Below are 16,680 nucleotides of genomic sequence, written 5' to 3' on the forward strand. Positions count from 1 at the left end.
TGAGACTATTTTTTTTATTTCTTTCCCTTTCTTTTTTTTTTTTTTCACTCCATTGCTCTAGCACAATCTGTCATATACAAATCTATATGTTGTTATTTAAAGTTTTCATTTAGGGAAAAGTGTGTGAAAATATTCACTATTTCTAAAAAAACCACAATTTTTAAGTCAGTATTTCATTACAGTGTAGAAAAACATGGTGGCCTTAAAAATCATTTTGCATTTCCCAATCTTGCTGACTTGCTGAGTTTTCTAGCCTGAGATCTGATGAATCAATAATACAATATTATTACTAGAACCTACAAAAATATAATTAGAGTGCTAAATATTATTTCAATGCTTTGAAAATCTCATATCCGTTTCAATCAGCTGCCAGCTCATGAGAAGGAGGTGGTGACTTATCGGGAGAGCAAAAAAAGCAGCAAATTTCTCAGAGTAGCTTGGAATGATTCACAGAAGAGCAATAGTGGGAATTTCAGGGCTCACAAATGGTGATCAATAGACAATCTTGAGAGTCAAGCCCTTTGTGCAACAACAAGATATCTGTATCAGCTGTGGGAGAGCTCTGTGTGCGAGGCCTTGAAGCCAAGTGTAAAGATTGGGTAATGGGCTGAAAAGTGCGTGAAGCCTGTTGGATGGTCCTGTGGACAGACTGTACCAGTAAGCAGTAAAGATGGACTTCGTAAAGCTTGCTGTGTTCATAGAGTGGTTTAGAGTTGCTAGATAAGTAGGTTAGATTTGAGGCATTCAAAGAAAGCCTGCTTATGGCCCAGTGTGCTTTTGCAGCCATATCTGGCCAGCCTGCAGAAACTGAACTCCCAAAGATATTAAAAAAAAAAAATCACTGAAAGATTTTGCAAGGGCTGCAGACCCATTTCCTCAGCCATTTGTCCCTTCTGAATGCCTGTAAAAATGCTGTCAGTTAGTACAGATTTGAGTCTTACTGCAGTCTGTCGGAGCCACCGCAGCCAAAGTGTTGGAGGCAGTGTTTGCTTTGCATATCACCATCTTCAGCTTGCACACATGAAACAGTGTGAGCTGTTGTGAGTTTAATTTCCCCCACTGTTTCCACATGCCTGCAGATAAGTGGGATGGTGGCCTCCTTTCCACACTGCTGGAAAGGAGATGGGAATCGTTCTTCCTCTGGCTGAATGGAAACTGACACTGCATGAAAAGCCTCCCATCCGGTGCGAAGTGTCCCTCAGAGCACTAAATGAAGAGCCTGGCCCTAAACAGACAGTGTTGACCTTTCTATGGTCTCATACTCTCCTGTCTTTATGAAATATGTCTCTGCCCCTTTCTCTACTGGTTAATCTTTATAGTGTCTCCCTAAGCAGCTTTTTCCCGGTACACTGAGGTGGTGTTACCGTTCACTGCAGATGCAGCTTCTCTGAGTCAGGCACCAGAACTTCAGGCAAAAGTTCAGCCTCTTAATAAAGCAAGTATATTCTAGGATAAGCACTGAATTAGGAATTGTGGATTTTCTCTTCTCCAAAGTTGATGGTTAATACAGAAATTTTGTGGGATTTTTTTTTCCAGTTAGCTTTTGAGAGAAAGCGCTGGGGAAGTTTTGGGTTTGGCTCTGAAGCCTGAATCTTCCTAAGCCTACACCACAGGTCCTCAAATATGTTGTCAGGCTTAAATATTAATTTCAGATAGCAGCAAACTGTGTCAGGGCCTGAGTGGATCCCTGAGTGTGGGACTATCTGACTTAGCAGACTTTACAGGGAGGGAAGAAGTTCCCTAATCACCAAGACCAGACCAGCATGGTGGATACAGCTGCCTTGCAGACAGCTGGCTGAAGGATGGACAGTGGTATATAAATGCTACAAAACCAGAGTTGGATCAAGAATTATTTACAATTTATGAAAGTTGAAGGAAATTTCTATACCAGAACACAGGAATAAGCTACTAGAGTCTGACAAGTCAGCCTGGAAGGTTTGAGGAGAATCAAGGAGGGAAGGCTGAGAACCTGCTTGTCTCCACAGCAGCCCTGGGTAGTGCAGCAAAAGTTCATCTCACCCCAGCAGCATGCAGCCAGCAAGGGCAGGTTTCACATGCCAGCACACTCAAAATAGGCATTTTTGTGTATGTTTTGTTACTGGCAACACTGAAGGGATATGCTGATTTGTCTTCTGCAGTACAGATGTATTCTAAATTACTACTGAAAATGAAGCAGCATCCCTGGAAATGAAGGGATGTTCTGGCTCCTGAAGAATGCTTCAAGTGATCCCCTGCTTGCTGCAATTTTAAAACGCCTGGTCTTTGAAATGTTAGCTATCACTGCAATATTTGTATATGGGGAAAAAAATGTAGGGTTGGCTTATGTCTTTTTAGGAAAGTTCAGATTTCTGGTCTGTCAGCCTTGCAAAAGTCTCTTTAATAAACTCAAGACATCATTATCTACACAATCTTTTTGCACTGGATGAGTAGAAGACAAACACAATATTTCCAGGGTTCCTCCAGAATTGCCATTCTATAGGCTGTAATTGTTATTTTAATAGCTGACTACCAAAACATTCTCTTTTAAAACAAACATTTCCCTTCTCTTAACAAACAGGCTCCTGTGAAACACTAATCCAGGCACTTTTGAGATCTGACATGGTGGCTGGTATTAGTGACTAGACACTTCTAACTGCATCTTAGTGCTTTACTTCTCATAGGATCTGTTCCCAAGCTGTAAAATGTGATGCCAGATTTAGTTTCTAAAGCCAGAAGAATAACAGTAATAAACAGTAAATTGGTGTGAGTTGTCACATACACCAGCATCACAGAGTTAGTGCTATGTCTCAATTAGCAGCAGGCTTGAAAATCAGTGGGAACAGACAGTATATTTTCTGGCTTCTGTTGCAGTTCTTGAGCTGTAGAGAAACTGAAAAAAAAGAGTCTGTTTACTGGTGAGAAGTCTGTAACTGTGGTGCAGCAGTGTCTGTGACTGTGGTGCAGCAGTGTCCCTGACCTGCCTGTTTCGTGTTTCTAGATACTTCTATACCTCAGTTTATCCCCATGCACATAGCTGAACACTAACATGTGGGTACCTCGCAAAGGCCAAACCATGCCTCTTTCCTGATGGGAAAAACCAATCCAGTTCTCTGGACAACAGATGTTAGGTGTGGGCAAAGCATGACTGCTTCTGGATATCCACAAAATTAGTATTTTGCAGCTGATGTTGCAGCTTCTACTGCTCCTGTAGCAGTACGTAAGTCCCAACTCTACAGAAATCAGCTGAAGTTTTAATACTGATTTCCAGGGGGACAGAAATATGTTTTCTGTGTTGTGAACTGTTTTCCAAAGTACACAACGATCTCATTCACCTGCTAAGACCATGCAACAACTACCAAAGGTTACAGGGAAAGTGAAATTATGTTAACACTTTGCCAGTTCACCCTTGTACAGTGCACTGGTACAGACCTTCAGACGGAGGGGATGCTCTAACTCATGGAGTGCTCTTCCTTTAATGTATCTGAAACACATTTTCATACAGTTTACACAGGCAGATTGCTAGACATAAAGATGACAGAACCTGCTCTGTAACCAAAGTGTCTGATGTCGTTTTAATAGTGGTATAAGACTTGAAGTCAGTAAAGTCATCAGGTACTCAGAAAATAAATACCTCATCTAAGAACAATATTTAAATATGCTTCTATTTAATCAGGATTCATAGCTATTTTTTTTAACATTTCAATATTCAATTACTTTTAATCACAGCCTTCATACTTCAAAAACTTCTATCAGCCACGTTGCATTTCTGTTGACTAAATTCCAGTTATACCAGAGAGGGAATTAACATTCATTCTGTATAATACACTTCACAATTTCTAAATCTCCCTTTTATTCACTCAAATGTTGAGTAAGCCATGGACAAAAATGCATTTCCTTCGAGAAGCACATGCATGTCAGTGGCATAGCTGATAAAAGGGCCTGAAAAGTTCACTCACGTCACTCAAGAACAAAAGCTGAATGGCTGAAGTTAATAATGGTGCAACTGAAGCTAATCCCACAAAATATATTTAATTATGTCATATTTAGATCTGCTTATATTTGTTTATTTGACCTATATCTGAGACATTGAGGATATATTCATCAGAATGTAAGGCAATGAGTTAAAGAGGGAGTTGTTATGTACTGTCTATATGCATGTATCCTCTCTTATGCACTTTTAAAAGCATTGATGCATCTAAAGGTTAGCAGAGTAAGAATCAGTGTACTTCTTTCATATCGGACATCCTAGCAATACGATCCAAAAATCATGAAAAGCAATTATACTAACAGAAAAAAGATTTGTGGACCAGTGGTCTGTGGTTAAGTGAAACAGTCACCCCAAAGGCTAACAGTCTGGGTTTGTCCTCATTTAACCCAATTCTAATTAAGCACACTAGAAATAACTGTTCAAATTATTCTTAAGCTTATTCACTTTACAGCTTTGTGTAAAAACCGATACCAACACCAAGTCAAAAAATAGCATACTTTGAGCTTTTTTGGTGCTAAACTGAGAGCTAAACAGATCTTACAATAAAAAAAAATATTATTTTAGCAGAGCAGGCTTCATCCACAACTCAAAATGTCAAAGGAAAGATGCTCAGAGCCTTTTGCTAAAAACCTTCATACACTGCCTTTGAACTACCTATATTTACAAGACCACTGTAAATACATAGTGCACTGGTAGCACTGGCTGAGGCTGAGGAATAACATGCCATTTGTGTCTGGTGGATATATGATGTTCCTGAGGCTTGGGGGAAGGTGCTAACCCATCCACTGGCTTTCACAACTGCTTGAATTTACCAGCTCAGCCACATTAACTCACCAGACACCCCCAGTACAGCAATAGGAAACTCACTACCACTTCCCTGGTTTCTTCTGTTGGTGTCTGTCCTCTTAGGCCACTGAAACATAAAATTATACCTCTGCCCTTGATAAGTTGCAGCTACATTAACAATAATCCAATAATCAAACAGAAACAGAGCAAAAAGCAACAAATGTAAAAAGTGACATCAAGTTAGAGGTTTTGGTTTTAAGGAGATTGGAAAGTTAGTAAGAGCAGTACTTCACATTTCTCTCTTTATTCATAAATGCATTCTAAAAAAAATAACCCTAAACATCATTACATGAACATCATTATCATTATATCACTGATACACAGACAAAAAAAAATGTCCAATGACTTTCCCCAAGGTCAGAAAACAAGTTAATTGGCATCAAGGAAAGAGTGCTAGAGAATTCTGATCCACTAATTCAGCATGCGGTTTGAACTCTTCAGACAGTTTGAAAAGCAATCAGTACATTTGTGATACTGGATTTGCTTGTTTTGATTTAAATTTTTGAGGGCAATATCTTGAAAGAAGAAAGATGCTGCAAGGAAATGAACACCTTGGTACAATGCCTTACAGACATATGTTAGGTAATTCCTCACTTTGAATATGAATTCAGATACATCAATTAGCTTTAAGTTCTCTTCTGAGTATTTTCAATGCACTGAGTTTGGGCATAATTGAATTTTTTACCCCTGAAACACTTAATCAAGGCTAAATCAAAGAAAAAATTCCCTTTCAGAAAAATTCTGCAATGTACAAAGAAAATACTTTTCTATTTGCTAAAGATCTGCCAGCTTTATTAAGCTCCCTTCATTTAGAGACTTACTTGTTTTTCCTTTTATCCAATTAATGCATTAAATCACTTTGATGTGTTGCTTTTTAAATAAGCAGTATCTGCGTTATAAAAAGTATGAGACACATCAGCACCGTTCATTCTTCCAGCCTGAGACAACACTGTGCTCGTCTCAAGTAGAGAGATGATTTTAAGGTGAGTCAATTATGCTCCCAGTGTTTAAACAAACCTTTCATCAGTTTTAAAGCTACAGAGCTGCAGTTTTTTTCCCTACAGAGCGACAATTTCTGTTATCAAGTTAGCATGAGTCAAAGAGACCCTGAGTAAAAATCAATGGAGAGCAAGTCTTGTAAGATGAGCATATTTGAAAAGTGTAATCCTCTTCTTCCATTTTACAGATATATTCCAACAACTTCCAGTGTAGAAGAAGCTAACTTGTGAAATCTGAGTGCAATTCTGTTATAAGTAGCCTCTCTTTTTCTTATCCTTGCACATTCAAAGGTGGATATATATATGGAACTTGCTATGCACCTGACAGAAGTGCCAATGTTCTCAGGAAAGATGCAGACAAAAATAAGATGTGTATAGAATATTCAGTAAAAAACTCTTAAAAATGAGTTTATCGGTATTCATGTCAGGTAGACATCAAATCTTACCAAAAAGAAGCTAAAATTCTTATTATTGATAATAAAAACTTGGTCACTAATCATGTATTTCATCTCTAATTTTAAGCATCTTGCATAGAATGACTGGCATCTTTATCAACGTCTATTTTCACAGCCAAAAGAGCAAAGACCTCTAGACTTAGGTGCGAATATAGACTAAACCACTACTAAAAAGAAACCCAAACAAACCCAGAACTTGTATGAATCCTAGTCCAATCTCTAGTGTTCTTTGCCCTTAAAAAGCCAAGTTACAGCTTGTTCAGCCCAACAGAGCCCAGTCAAATCACATCTGTGAGGGACACAACAAAAGGACTTCTCTCAAAAAACTCAACTTTGCCACAAACATTAATCTGTGTTTGATTGTTATATTTGAGATCAGTATAATTCTCAGATTTAGGAAGATGCACTTAGCATAGCATAAGCTAATTGTATGGAAAACTGGTGAGTTTTATTGCTATGTAGAGCCTATGTGAACACATACAACTCAGATTTTTACAGATACAACTACCCAGGACATACATACACAGATACAGACACACACACAGATTCCACAACTCCTCTCTACCAAAATGTGGTGATAAAAACTCCAAAATCAGATGCGCTGCTCAACCTGTGTTGCTGATATTCAGTAGAGGTGGCACAGCTCGGAGTATGCTGTTGTATGCCATTGCCATGGCAATTTGGGATGTGGCTCCCAGGCATGACGCAATCTCATAGTCCAACTGCTCTGTGAACTCCTGTTCTGCCTGGAACTAAAAGCCATGCTGAGAAGGATTAGTACTTTCATTTCTTCAACTCATGGTTGAAGAAATGAAATGGGAAAAGCTGGGACAGCCTTAATACTTCATGAGAGGCTTTAGCCTTAAGTAAAACCTCTAGCTAAGTTTATATGAAAGGTCTGAGAAGGAATATTGGACATTTCCCAATGAATCTCAAAAAGATGTATCTATAGAGTTATAAAATTTATGTCATGGGCTATGGTTAAATCTTTAAGGAAAAACAAATAAAATATTTATATGAGAAACAGCATCTTTTTTAGGCTACTAAAACGGACTTTGAATATTTTCCTATCTTTCTGAGATATGTTTTCCTCTTTTGTAAGCTTTTTTGTGCATTCTGTACTTGATGTATTGAAAAATAAACTTGCTTTATGAGAGGCTCTCAGCTTGTGTCAGCACTTTCACAGTGTAAACACAGAAAGCTTTACATTAATGTAGATTAAGTTAAAAATGAAAGTGCCTTTCTCAAACTCCCAAGTATGCCTTTTTTTTTCATTAACTATATGAATCTTAAGGAGCTCAGAATCGCTATGTAAAACAACAATAACAATGAGTCGAGCTATCCCAGTGACTCACATTTCTTTCTAGCCTCTTTTGGGATCAAGCTTTGTTTCAGCTGGTGTGGTCATATAGTAGAGCAATCCAAATATACTGCCCCATTAAGGGCTTGGTAATTTGTGATGGTTCGGACTTGGCTCCCTGCCAGATGCTCAACTCCCCAGTAGCAGCCCCTCTCTTTCCCCCTTTCTATTTCCCCCAGGGCAAAGGAAAAAAAAACTATGCAAATTGAAGAACCCGAAAACCAAGCTAGTTATATATAAAAAATATATTTTATGTATATTACAGTTAAGATGCTATGTACACAGCACAGGGAATCCAAACACCCCCCAAAGGGATAGGGAAAGGGGAAAAAGGGACAAAAGGAAACAAAAAGGGACACCGAATAGATATGCGCAATCAAACCCGAGAACTAGTAAAATAACTAGTAAAACAAATCTCACTACATCCCTTAGAAAGCAGGATTGGCAGACATGGCCAGCACTCTCCAAGCTTCCACGTGGCAGGTCAGTGGATGCTGCAGGCCTCAGCCTTAGATAAGCGAGACCAACGCAGGGACCCACTGTTCCTGACCTCCGGCGGAAGAGAAGGAGGAAGGCCGCTCCTCCCTTCTTATTTATACCACGATTTACATAAAAATCATATGGAATACTGGGAATACTTCCCCTTCCTTGGTTACAAACTGGTAACCAGGGAAGGCCTAGATTAAAACCACATAATTACACAAAGTTAGCATAGCGCAAAGCACTAGCCATTGTTTTCCTTCCTTGTAATTTCCAAATAACTGAGTTAATCTTTATGGGTTTTTTTCTGTTTTCAGCTTGTTTAGAAATGTCTGTCAACAGCAAGGATTTTCTGCTCTTTCCTCCAGTTGCTTACCAACCTTCATGGATTTTGTTTTCACAACAATATTTTCGTTTCTGATTTGTTTTCTGTACTAACACTATCATCAGGTTAATGGGAAAAATAATAATATCCTTCTTTTAGCAATTACACAGCTTCCTAATCTGTCAATCTCTTTGTTCTGTTCTAAAGAAATGCATGACATTTTTCTTCATTTTTCTTCATGACTTAACACAAGCTGTGTCACAGGTCCTAACACTTTTCTTGGAGTGACTTTATACCTCTTTTGTTTCTGTTAGTTTTGAATGTAGGTGTACAGTCCTTGGTGGTTATTGCTTGGTTTCATGTAATTTTATCACATTTTTTTCCTGTGACTTGTTCTGTCAGAACCAATAACCAATTCATTCCTGGGATATCAATGTTTTCAGTAAGTTACGTGGGATGAAAAGCATGGCACACACTCCTCCTACTTTATGTTACATGTGTGGAGAGTTTTTAAACTTCTTTTTAATTTACATTTCTAACATCAGCTATAGAAATCTCACAGTAATTTCCGATGGGTGTTTACCAAAATGGCAGCTTCTGCAGAGGCACACACCGTTTTGAAATTCTTATGTGAAAATGTATATCGCTTTAAGAATTCACAGGTCACTGAGGTACTTCTTCTATTCCTCAGTCATCTCTTTACAGGTTGTACAACATTTCTCACAGGAAAAAAAAAAAAAAAAAAAAGAGTTTTTCAGGAAGCTAAATATCTTCTCTAACCAAAAGTTAAAGAAATAGATTTTCACTTTGTTTTCAGTGCTGTGGCTAATGAAAGCTTGGCAGTTGCTTTTATGTATTTCTAAGTCACTCATCTCTTTCATCAAAGGCTAGAGCACCCAGTCGTCCATATGTGGCCATTTCTTGCTTCTTTTGTACCTGATTTTAGCCCCCTCTTCGATCTGTCAATCTCCTCTCGTAGCTTCAAAAGTAGCATCTCAAAGCATTTTGCAATGTGGCTTTTTCTCAAGTGACATCTCAGAGTTGAGAGACACTTGTGAATATAGCTAGAACTTACCACTTCACTACTGACTTCAGTCTCTAATTTCTCTGCAGGTGGTGCTGTCTGTAAACCGACAAGTGGTTTGAATTCTCATTGACAGAAGGGTCTAGAGATCCAGAGTCACAGCAGCTCTTAATGGCCAAGATAACAGTATTTTAAAGAACCAGATAAAACAAATATTCAAGAAGCAAAAGCAACTTCCCCTACAAGGAATACTTTGTTCATGTAACACAATTTATGACACAAATTGCAATTTTAAGAGCAGGAAATAATATTTTTTACCATAGGATTGTGTTAGCACAATACCTAAACTGCTGTTTAGAAATCCAGATTTTGTTTTCTGCCTCTCTGGATCTTTAACTAGGCAAGTCCCCACTGATGTGAAACATGCTCTTGCAATTATCTCTCTCCTTTTTTTTTTTTTTATTAGAAGAAATAAACCCTGAAAATTACCAATTTGCTTCCTATTTTGTCAGCTCCAGAAGGAGATCAAAGGATGACTATTAATACGAAGAGTTGGGTGCTCTACAGAAAAAAAAATTGTTTCTTCATTGCTGTTTTCCAATACTCAAGATAGTACTGTAATATTCTCATGGAACATTCATTTTAATTGTCAACTACAGATTTTTTTGAGATCCCTACAACAAAACTGTAGAAGGAATGGTCTGTATTAATTTTCTAAGAAAATTCTTTATTCAAAGTCTGGATCAAGCAAGGTCACAGGAAGACAGACTTAAAACGATGTTAAAATGTGGAAGCACAAAAAATAAAATTAAAAAAGGTGATGTGATCAAAGGGGTGTGACATTACTCCTTTAAAGTTAAAATCATGTAAGACAATGAAGAACACAGCAAAAATCACTGTTAAACATAATGAAATGTCAGACATCTGAACTGAGAGTGCAGCAAATACAACAATCAAGTTAATACATGAGAGTTGTTTCACTGATTCATCAGCATCACAGATACAACCAAGAGTTTACAGAAGGATTTGGCACAATCGAAGTCTCACCATCAAGCATTTTTAACAGCTGAATGATCTACTTTTTTCTGAAGTACATGACTTGATTGAAGCACCAAGGACAAAGCTTCGTTGCATTACTAAATTAGGTTTGTTTGACACAAAACGGGTGTGTACTGTGGCAATAAAAGTTAAACCAACCTCTATTGTGAACACAATTTTAAAATAAATTTTTTTTAAAAAACATAAATTAGAAATTATTCTCCCCTTTATTGACTGAATCATCTAAAAAATCACCCATTACTTAATATCATGATTATGACTTTAATATAACAAATAAAAAAGAAAGGAATACAGTAGAGAAAAAATATGATCACAATGCAGCTAGACAGGTGGAAGAGTATAAAGCAGCAAATCTGGCTGCTGGATGAAAGATTATTCTGCAAAATGTCTGTATTTAGGTCAGTGAAGGTGATATGCCTAGTTAATTGGTGAATAGAGCACAGCACTGAAATCAATGAAACACGTTGATAACAGATGAGAACATAGTTGGTACTCCATGTATTTAGTGTAGAAAAACTGATATTCTTATCCAGGAGATTAAATGATACAGTTGCCCATGATTATAGGGGGACTGAATTCAGTGGCTCAGAGGTCTCTTTCAATTCTACACTTCTGAAAAAAGGGTACAGGTATTTTAATTTAGAAGAAAAGTACGCAATCTGTGATGCAGTGTTACAACTCCGTTAATGTAAGTGGCTGGTCATTGTTTTGGTTCTCATTAACAGAAAATTATTAAATAATTTTTTTTTTCTTTGCCTCTACTATACATAAAGTCTTCAGGTTTCGTCCTTACTATGCAAAAAAATGAGTGCAAAACTCTAATCTTGTATATGAACCTCTTAGTGTCTCTCTTTGCATTATGGATGGATAAGTTCTTTGGAGTGCTTTAATACTGCATGGTTTACACTTTTAAAAGATAACTCTTGTACAGTCTACTTTTATGTTAAGAATGTTGAATTCCTGGAACTGTGGAATACATTTTGTACAGATACAGAGCATGTCAAATGTAGAATTGCATGTTCACGACCCCTTTTAAGGTGGACTCTAAATTTCTCTTCATATATGTGTACAAATGATGCTTATCAAGACCTGTAGAAAATATTGCTTTAGACATAATAAATAGTAAGTTAATAGTCATCTTAATGCGGGGAAAAGGAATTATTTGTGAAGGACTAGTAAAGAGGGAGCAACTATCTCTAAAAATAGTGCATGATATTACTGTAAAAAAATAAGGATGATGAGAGGATTAGGTCTAATGGTCCTACAGATGAACTCTTTTGATTATTTCCTGGAATATCCTCTCAGTTTGACACCGTCACCTGGGGCTCAAAAGGAGAGTGTCTAAGGAAATAAAATTATTCACCTCTCTATTGCACATTTACTCTTAATCTCTTGCCAAGGCTTCCTGCATCTTGAGACTTGGTCAGGTCAGCACCTCTGCAATGGACTGGCTGAAACAGGTTCTGAGAGCTGTCAGCCCTCTGACACAGCTCACTTCTTTGTCTTCTTGCCCTAAAGTCTTACCTGCTGCTATCCTAAACATTAATATACATTGCAACATTGACTCCTCATTAGCCACTATCTCCACCTATCTTCTCTCATAAGCCCAATAATTTTGTCATTATTACAAACTGGCAAACCTTGCACCACCCTGAAATTTGCTGCATCTCTGTGAAAATTGAGAAATAATGGTAGCAACATTACAGAGACAACTAGCTGTCCATGTTTTTACTATGCATTCATTCCCACGCTTTGGGAAACACTCCTGAGCATAGCGTTTTAAAGTAAAATAAAAAAATGGGAGTTTTAGCTAAAGTAAGCTTTCTACAGTGTAAATAGAAGGTTAAAAACATAATGATTTAACTTAATTTAATATAATTGCAAAAGGAAGGTGATGTTTAATTCTAATCATCCAGATGCAGGTAAGTGCCAGCAGTATGTCAGGAGAACTTTGCAGTGCCAACAATGTGGAACAAATTCATCCCTCTGCTTGGGAGGAAGGGGTGAACCTGTTCTCTTCCACTGCTAAGGTAATACCACTGATTTTGAGTGAGTAATTGCAGATTTACACCACAGTGCCTGAGATAAGAGTATGGCTTGTAATAAAGCTTTAACGCATTTTAGCAGTGAAGACACCTTCTTTGTGGACTTTAAGATAAAGTACATGTTTTAGAGCTTTATTTAGCCAGGTTTCATTCAGGCTCAGGCTCAAAGAACCTGAGTGACAAAGTGCTAGAAAGTGACTTTCTATCAAAAAGCACACTTTTATCTCTTACTCTCATGTAATAATATGCCACGAAGCAGCAGGGATTATGGACCATTTCTCTCATACTGCTTCCTCTCTGCCTTTTCTCATGAGTAGGGATACCAGGTAGGGGCCACAATGACTGGGTTTCTCCATCTTCACCCTCCTACCCTCTCCTTCCTCAATAGCCTATGGTTCTTCAGGATGCTGAAAACCTGCATAAGACATTTTGCCACAGCAAACACCCTGACACCAAGCCCTCCCCAAACAGCCCTGATGGAGAGGAGCCCCATACAACACACCAGGGCCCTTCTGAAGGGGGGAAATCATGATGGTGAGGCATGAATGAGATTAAGAGAGTAATGGCATGAGCACCATGAGCAAGGAGCAGAGCCTGGGGTGGAAGTGAAGGACCCCACTGCCCTGATAGCCTCTGCCTCACCTGGGGAAGGAAAGTTAAGTGGTTTAATCCTCATTGTGCAGACCAAAGGATGCAATCCAGCTCACTATTATTTTTCTCCCTACTCCTCAGCTCCCACAAGGCAAACCCATCCACTTCTGTTAAGGTAGCATGGTGACATCTGGGTGTCAGTTTTCTGGCTTTTGAGTTAAACAGTAACCATAAAGAAGGCTTGTGAGAGACAATAACTGTTTTTGATGTCAAGTCTTTCCACAATGGGGAACTGCTTTTAAGTAACTTCTTTGAAGAATAAAATAGAATAGTTTCATGATAATTGTTTTATTTCCATGGAGAAGTCAAGGAAAAGCTGTAGGGCTTATATTCTTTACCATGACAGCTTGAGGATGTGTATAAGGATTCCTTTTCTGCCTTCACTCATTTTAATCTTTCTTTCTCATTTCTCCTAATTTTGTTTTTCATTGCCTTTCCTGTTTCTCAATAAACTGTTGTATTTCCTTTCCTTCTGGAAGCTTTATTCCAAGCTCTCTGATCTCAGCTCCTCTCCATGCTCTGTCTTCCTCCATGCCACTCACTCAGCGTATTAAACACTCTCTCTCCCACTGACCTCTCAAGTCCAGAGATAGCTGGTTATAAACTTTTATTGACAATGGCCAATTCTTTCTGTCACTGTGAGGTGTTCTATTCAAACTCAAGGATAACCATTTTCAGAGAGGGTCAGTAATTCTAAGGAAAAACAGATCCTGTGCACTCAAAAACAAAAATGCATTTGTTCATCTACACCTATCTATTTCAATCCAATCTCCCCTCATACCTTAGGGGAAGGGCAGGAGAACCCTAAAAAGGATGAACAAATAGGCAAACCAAATTCATATGCACAACCAAGTTCATCTTATCTCTGGCATTTGAAAGGCATGTAGGCAAAAAAGAGGGAAAATGTTCTTCTATTAGAGAAAGGGTGATTTGAAGGAGAATACTATGATCCCAGAAGAGGAAGCACATTCTACATTAAACACTTTATTAGATTTTTTTGATAGTAACTTTCCAGAAAAGAGTTCATTCTGATTCTTTTTATTTTTTTCTTTTTGGATTACAGTACTTTGCCTTTGCCAGGCATGACTCATATGCACAAAAATGCGTTTATCACAAATGAAACACATTTTCAGATTTACATGCTGACTTAACCAAAATTCAAAGCTTTTGACTTCTTAAGTTTTAAAGTATTTATAATGATGACAGGAAGGTCTGATGTGCTTAAAGATTTGATCATCACCAAGGCAGCAGTAAGCTCAGGTGAAGACATAACAAACCAATTTTCCTCCATACTGGGTCACTCTCTACTGAGGTACAAAGGTCTGGTTACATACACACCACTGAGTGTGTATTCATGAGACCAGCACTGGAAATGACATTTCTTCTGCACTGTGCGGCCACATAAACATCGATTTGTGCTTCAGAACAAGAATGTCATATCACTTGGAAAATATCATAGTATCTTGGCAACTTATACTGGAAAAGGAGAGGTATAAAAGGAAAATATTGCCCTATACTGCCTGGTGCTTCTACTCTTTCCCAGTGTGAAAAGCAGGATGCTGGGCCAAATACTCTGCTGTTACTCCAGCTGAGGAAGCAAGTTTCATATCAAACATTTAAGGTATCTTGCCAATTATTTTCGTATCTGCTGTGGAGGTAGAGTCAGAACTGATCATAAATTCTTATTACAATGGATAATTCAAATATACTAATCTTTATACACAGAAGGGATTAACAAAACACACAGTACAATAAAAAGTAATGCATGGTAGGAGGGTAGGAATGTGTCCTCTATCTTCAAGAGCTACCACACCTGAGCTGGCGGGTCTGGTGCACCAACACTTCTAGCAATAATCACTCACAGACTCATTCACCCGATGCAAGCAGAGACAAACTGAGCACCTCAGTGCTTCTCAAAAGCCATGGTCATTTCCGTGAGAGACTGTGGGGGCATGTGAGACTCCTATTAAAATGAAAGTGGGAAGAAGAAATGAACGGGACAAGAAAATATTCAAGAGCTGGTCTCAGTGCAGTCAAGGACAGTCTGCACATTATCTTCTGGAGGTATGTAGCAACAAAACTTTGTTTTTAGGGCAGTAACAGGCAACACATCATTTCCTGTGGACTGCTGTGGCTACTGACAAAACTCATGGCAAAGGAATCACACTGGTTTCAAATACTGCAATTCTGAACTAGCAGATGCCAAAGCACCTACATTTTCTTGTGCTTTCTCTCCCTTTATTTTTCTCCTGCTTGTTATCACAACTATGCCACAGAGACTTTTCTTTGAAGCATTCTTCTAAACACAATAGACAGCATACGTTATTTATCCTAATGGAATAGTGCACAAGGCACCCACCATATCTCACTTCCTCTGAATAACTTTAGGAGACAAAAGAGCAAGATAAAACCAGGCTCCATTTTTCAGTCAGAAAGTGGTGAAACCTCACAGAAGGCAATTCTCATGTGGATGAGGTCACAAAAGTAGGAGGTGCAGGAGCTCGAAAACTCTTTTGTTTTCTCCTGTGCTATGGAGTCATTGAGGGAACTGGCTCCAGGTACTTACAGATTGACCCACATGCACATTCAAGAGCAATGTGCAATTAAGACAACTTGTTGGGAAGTACCCTGAGATCTGACTACCTCTACAGAAATGACTGAAAGTTACTTCTGTTTAGAAATGGTTGTGTACTTCCTCTGTGTCAGTCTCCCAGTTTATTTTCACACTTATGAAGGAGTAAACCTCTATGAATTATTAAATAAAATGAACTATACCAATGCAAAATTTGACTTATAGGAGTGAACTGTCAGCACTGAGAATCTGACTTCTTTACATATAAGCAACAAGGTATTTTTATACAGGTTTCACCATTTAAGGGACAGAGAGTATTTACTACTGTAAATGAACCACTACGATTATTCTGTGGTATGAAAGCAGTAGCAAACATGCTTCCTCAGTTTAGTTTTGAATTCTGAGCAGAGCTCATATTTCACACAGTAATAGTCAGTAACTTCCATGGACAGGGAACATAATTACAGTGTCCTAGCTCCCAATGGCTGAAGGTTGTAAAGGATAATATATAGCACCTGCTGAATCTGCAGAAGTGAAAAGCCCCAGCACAATAAAGGGTTCCCTATTGGCACACTCCTCCTTTTCCTTAAGGACTTTCCAATAGGCAAAGAGGCAGGTGTTTTTTGATGGTTATGTTACTGCAGCTGGTTTGACAACAGCATTTGATAGCTGAGATGACAGAATGGGAACAGACTAGCCCTCAGTTATTCCAGGTTTTAAAATCCCGCAATACAAAAGCCAGGAAAGTTTTGAGCTACCCCTTCTTTTTATGTATCCCAGTCTTCTTAGCCACCACTCATGATATAAAGATTCCTGTGACGCAGAAATATAAAAGCAAATGATGCAAAGACACCCACATTTCCACAAACTGCTCACTTGAGTTTCACAGAACCTATTT

The 16,680-nt window shown here is 38.3% G+C and overlaps 1 protein-coding gene across 1 annotated transcript in view; it reads right to left on the reverse strand.

The window, feature by feature from the left end:
- LOC114067798 (membrane-associated guanylate kinase, WW and PDZ domain-containing protein 2-like) overlaps positions 1 to 16,680 on the reverse strand; it is a gene marked incomplete at its 5' end in the record, with an annotated part of 514,387 nt that overhangs the window by 376,390 nt on the left and 121,317 nt on the right. The window lies entirely within an intron of this gene.

Source organism: Empidonax traillii, unplaced genomic scaffold (assembly GCF_003031625.1).
Source record: "Empidonax traillii isolate 1590-97213 ecotype Southwest subspecies unplaced genomic scaffold, ASM303162v1 scaffold968:size590757, whole genome shotgun sequence".
In the NCBI taxonomy this organism is placed as follows: Eukaryota; Metazoa; Chordata; class Aves; order Passeriformes; family Tyrannidae; genus Empidonax; species Empidonax traillii.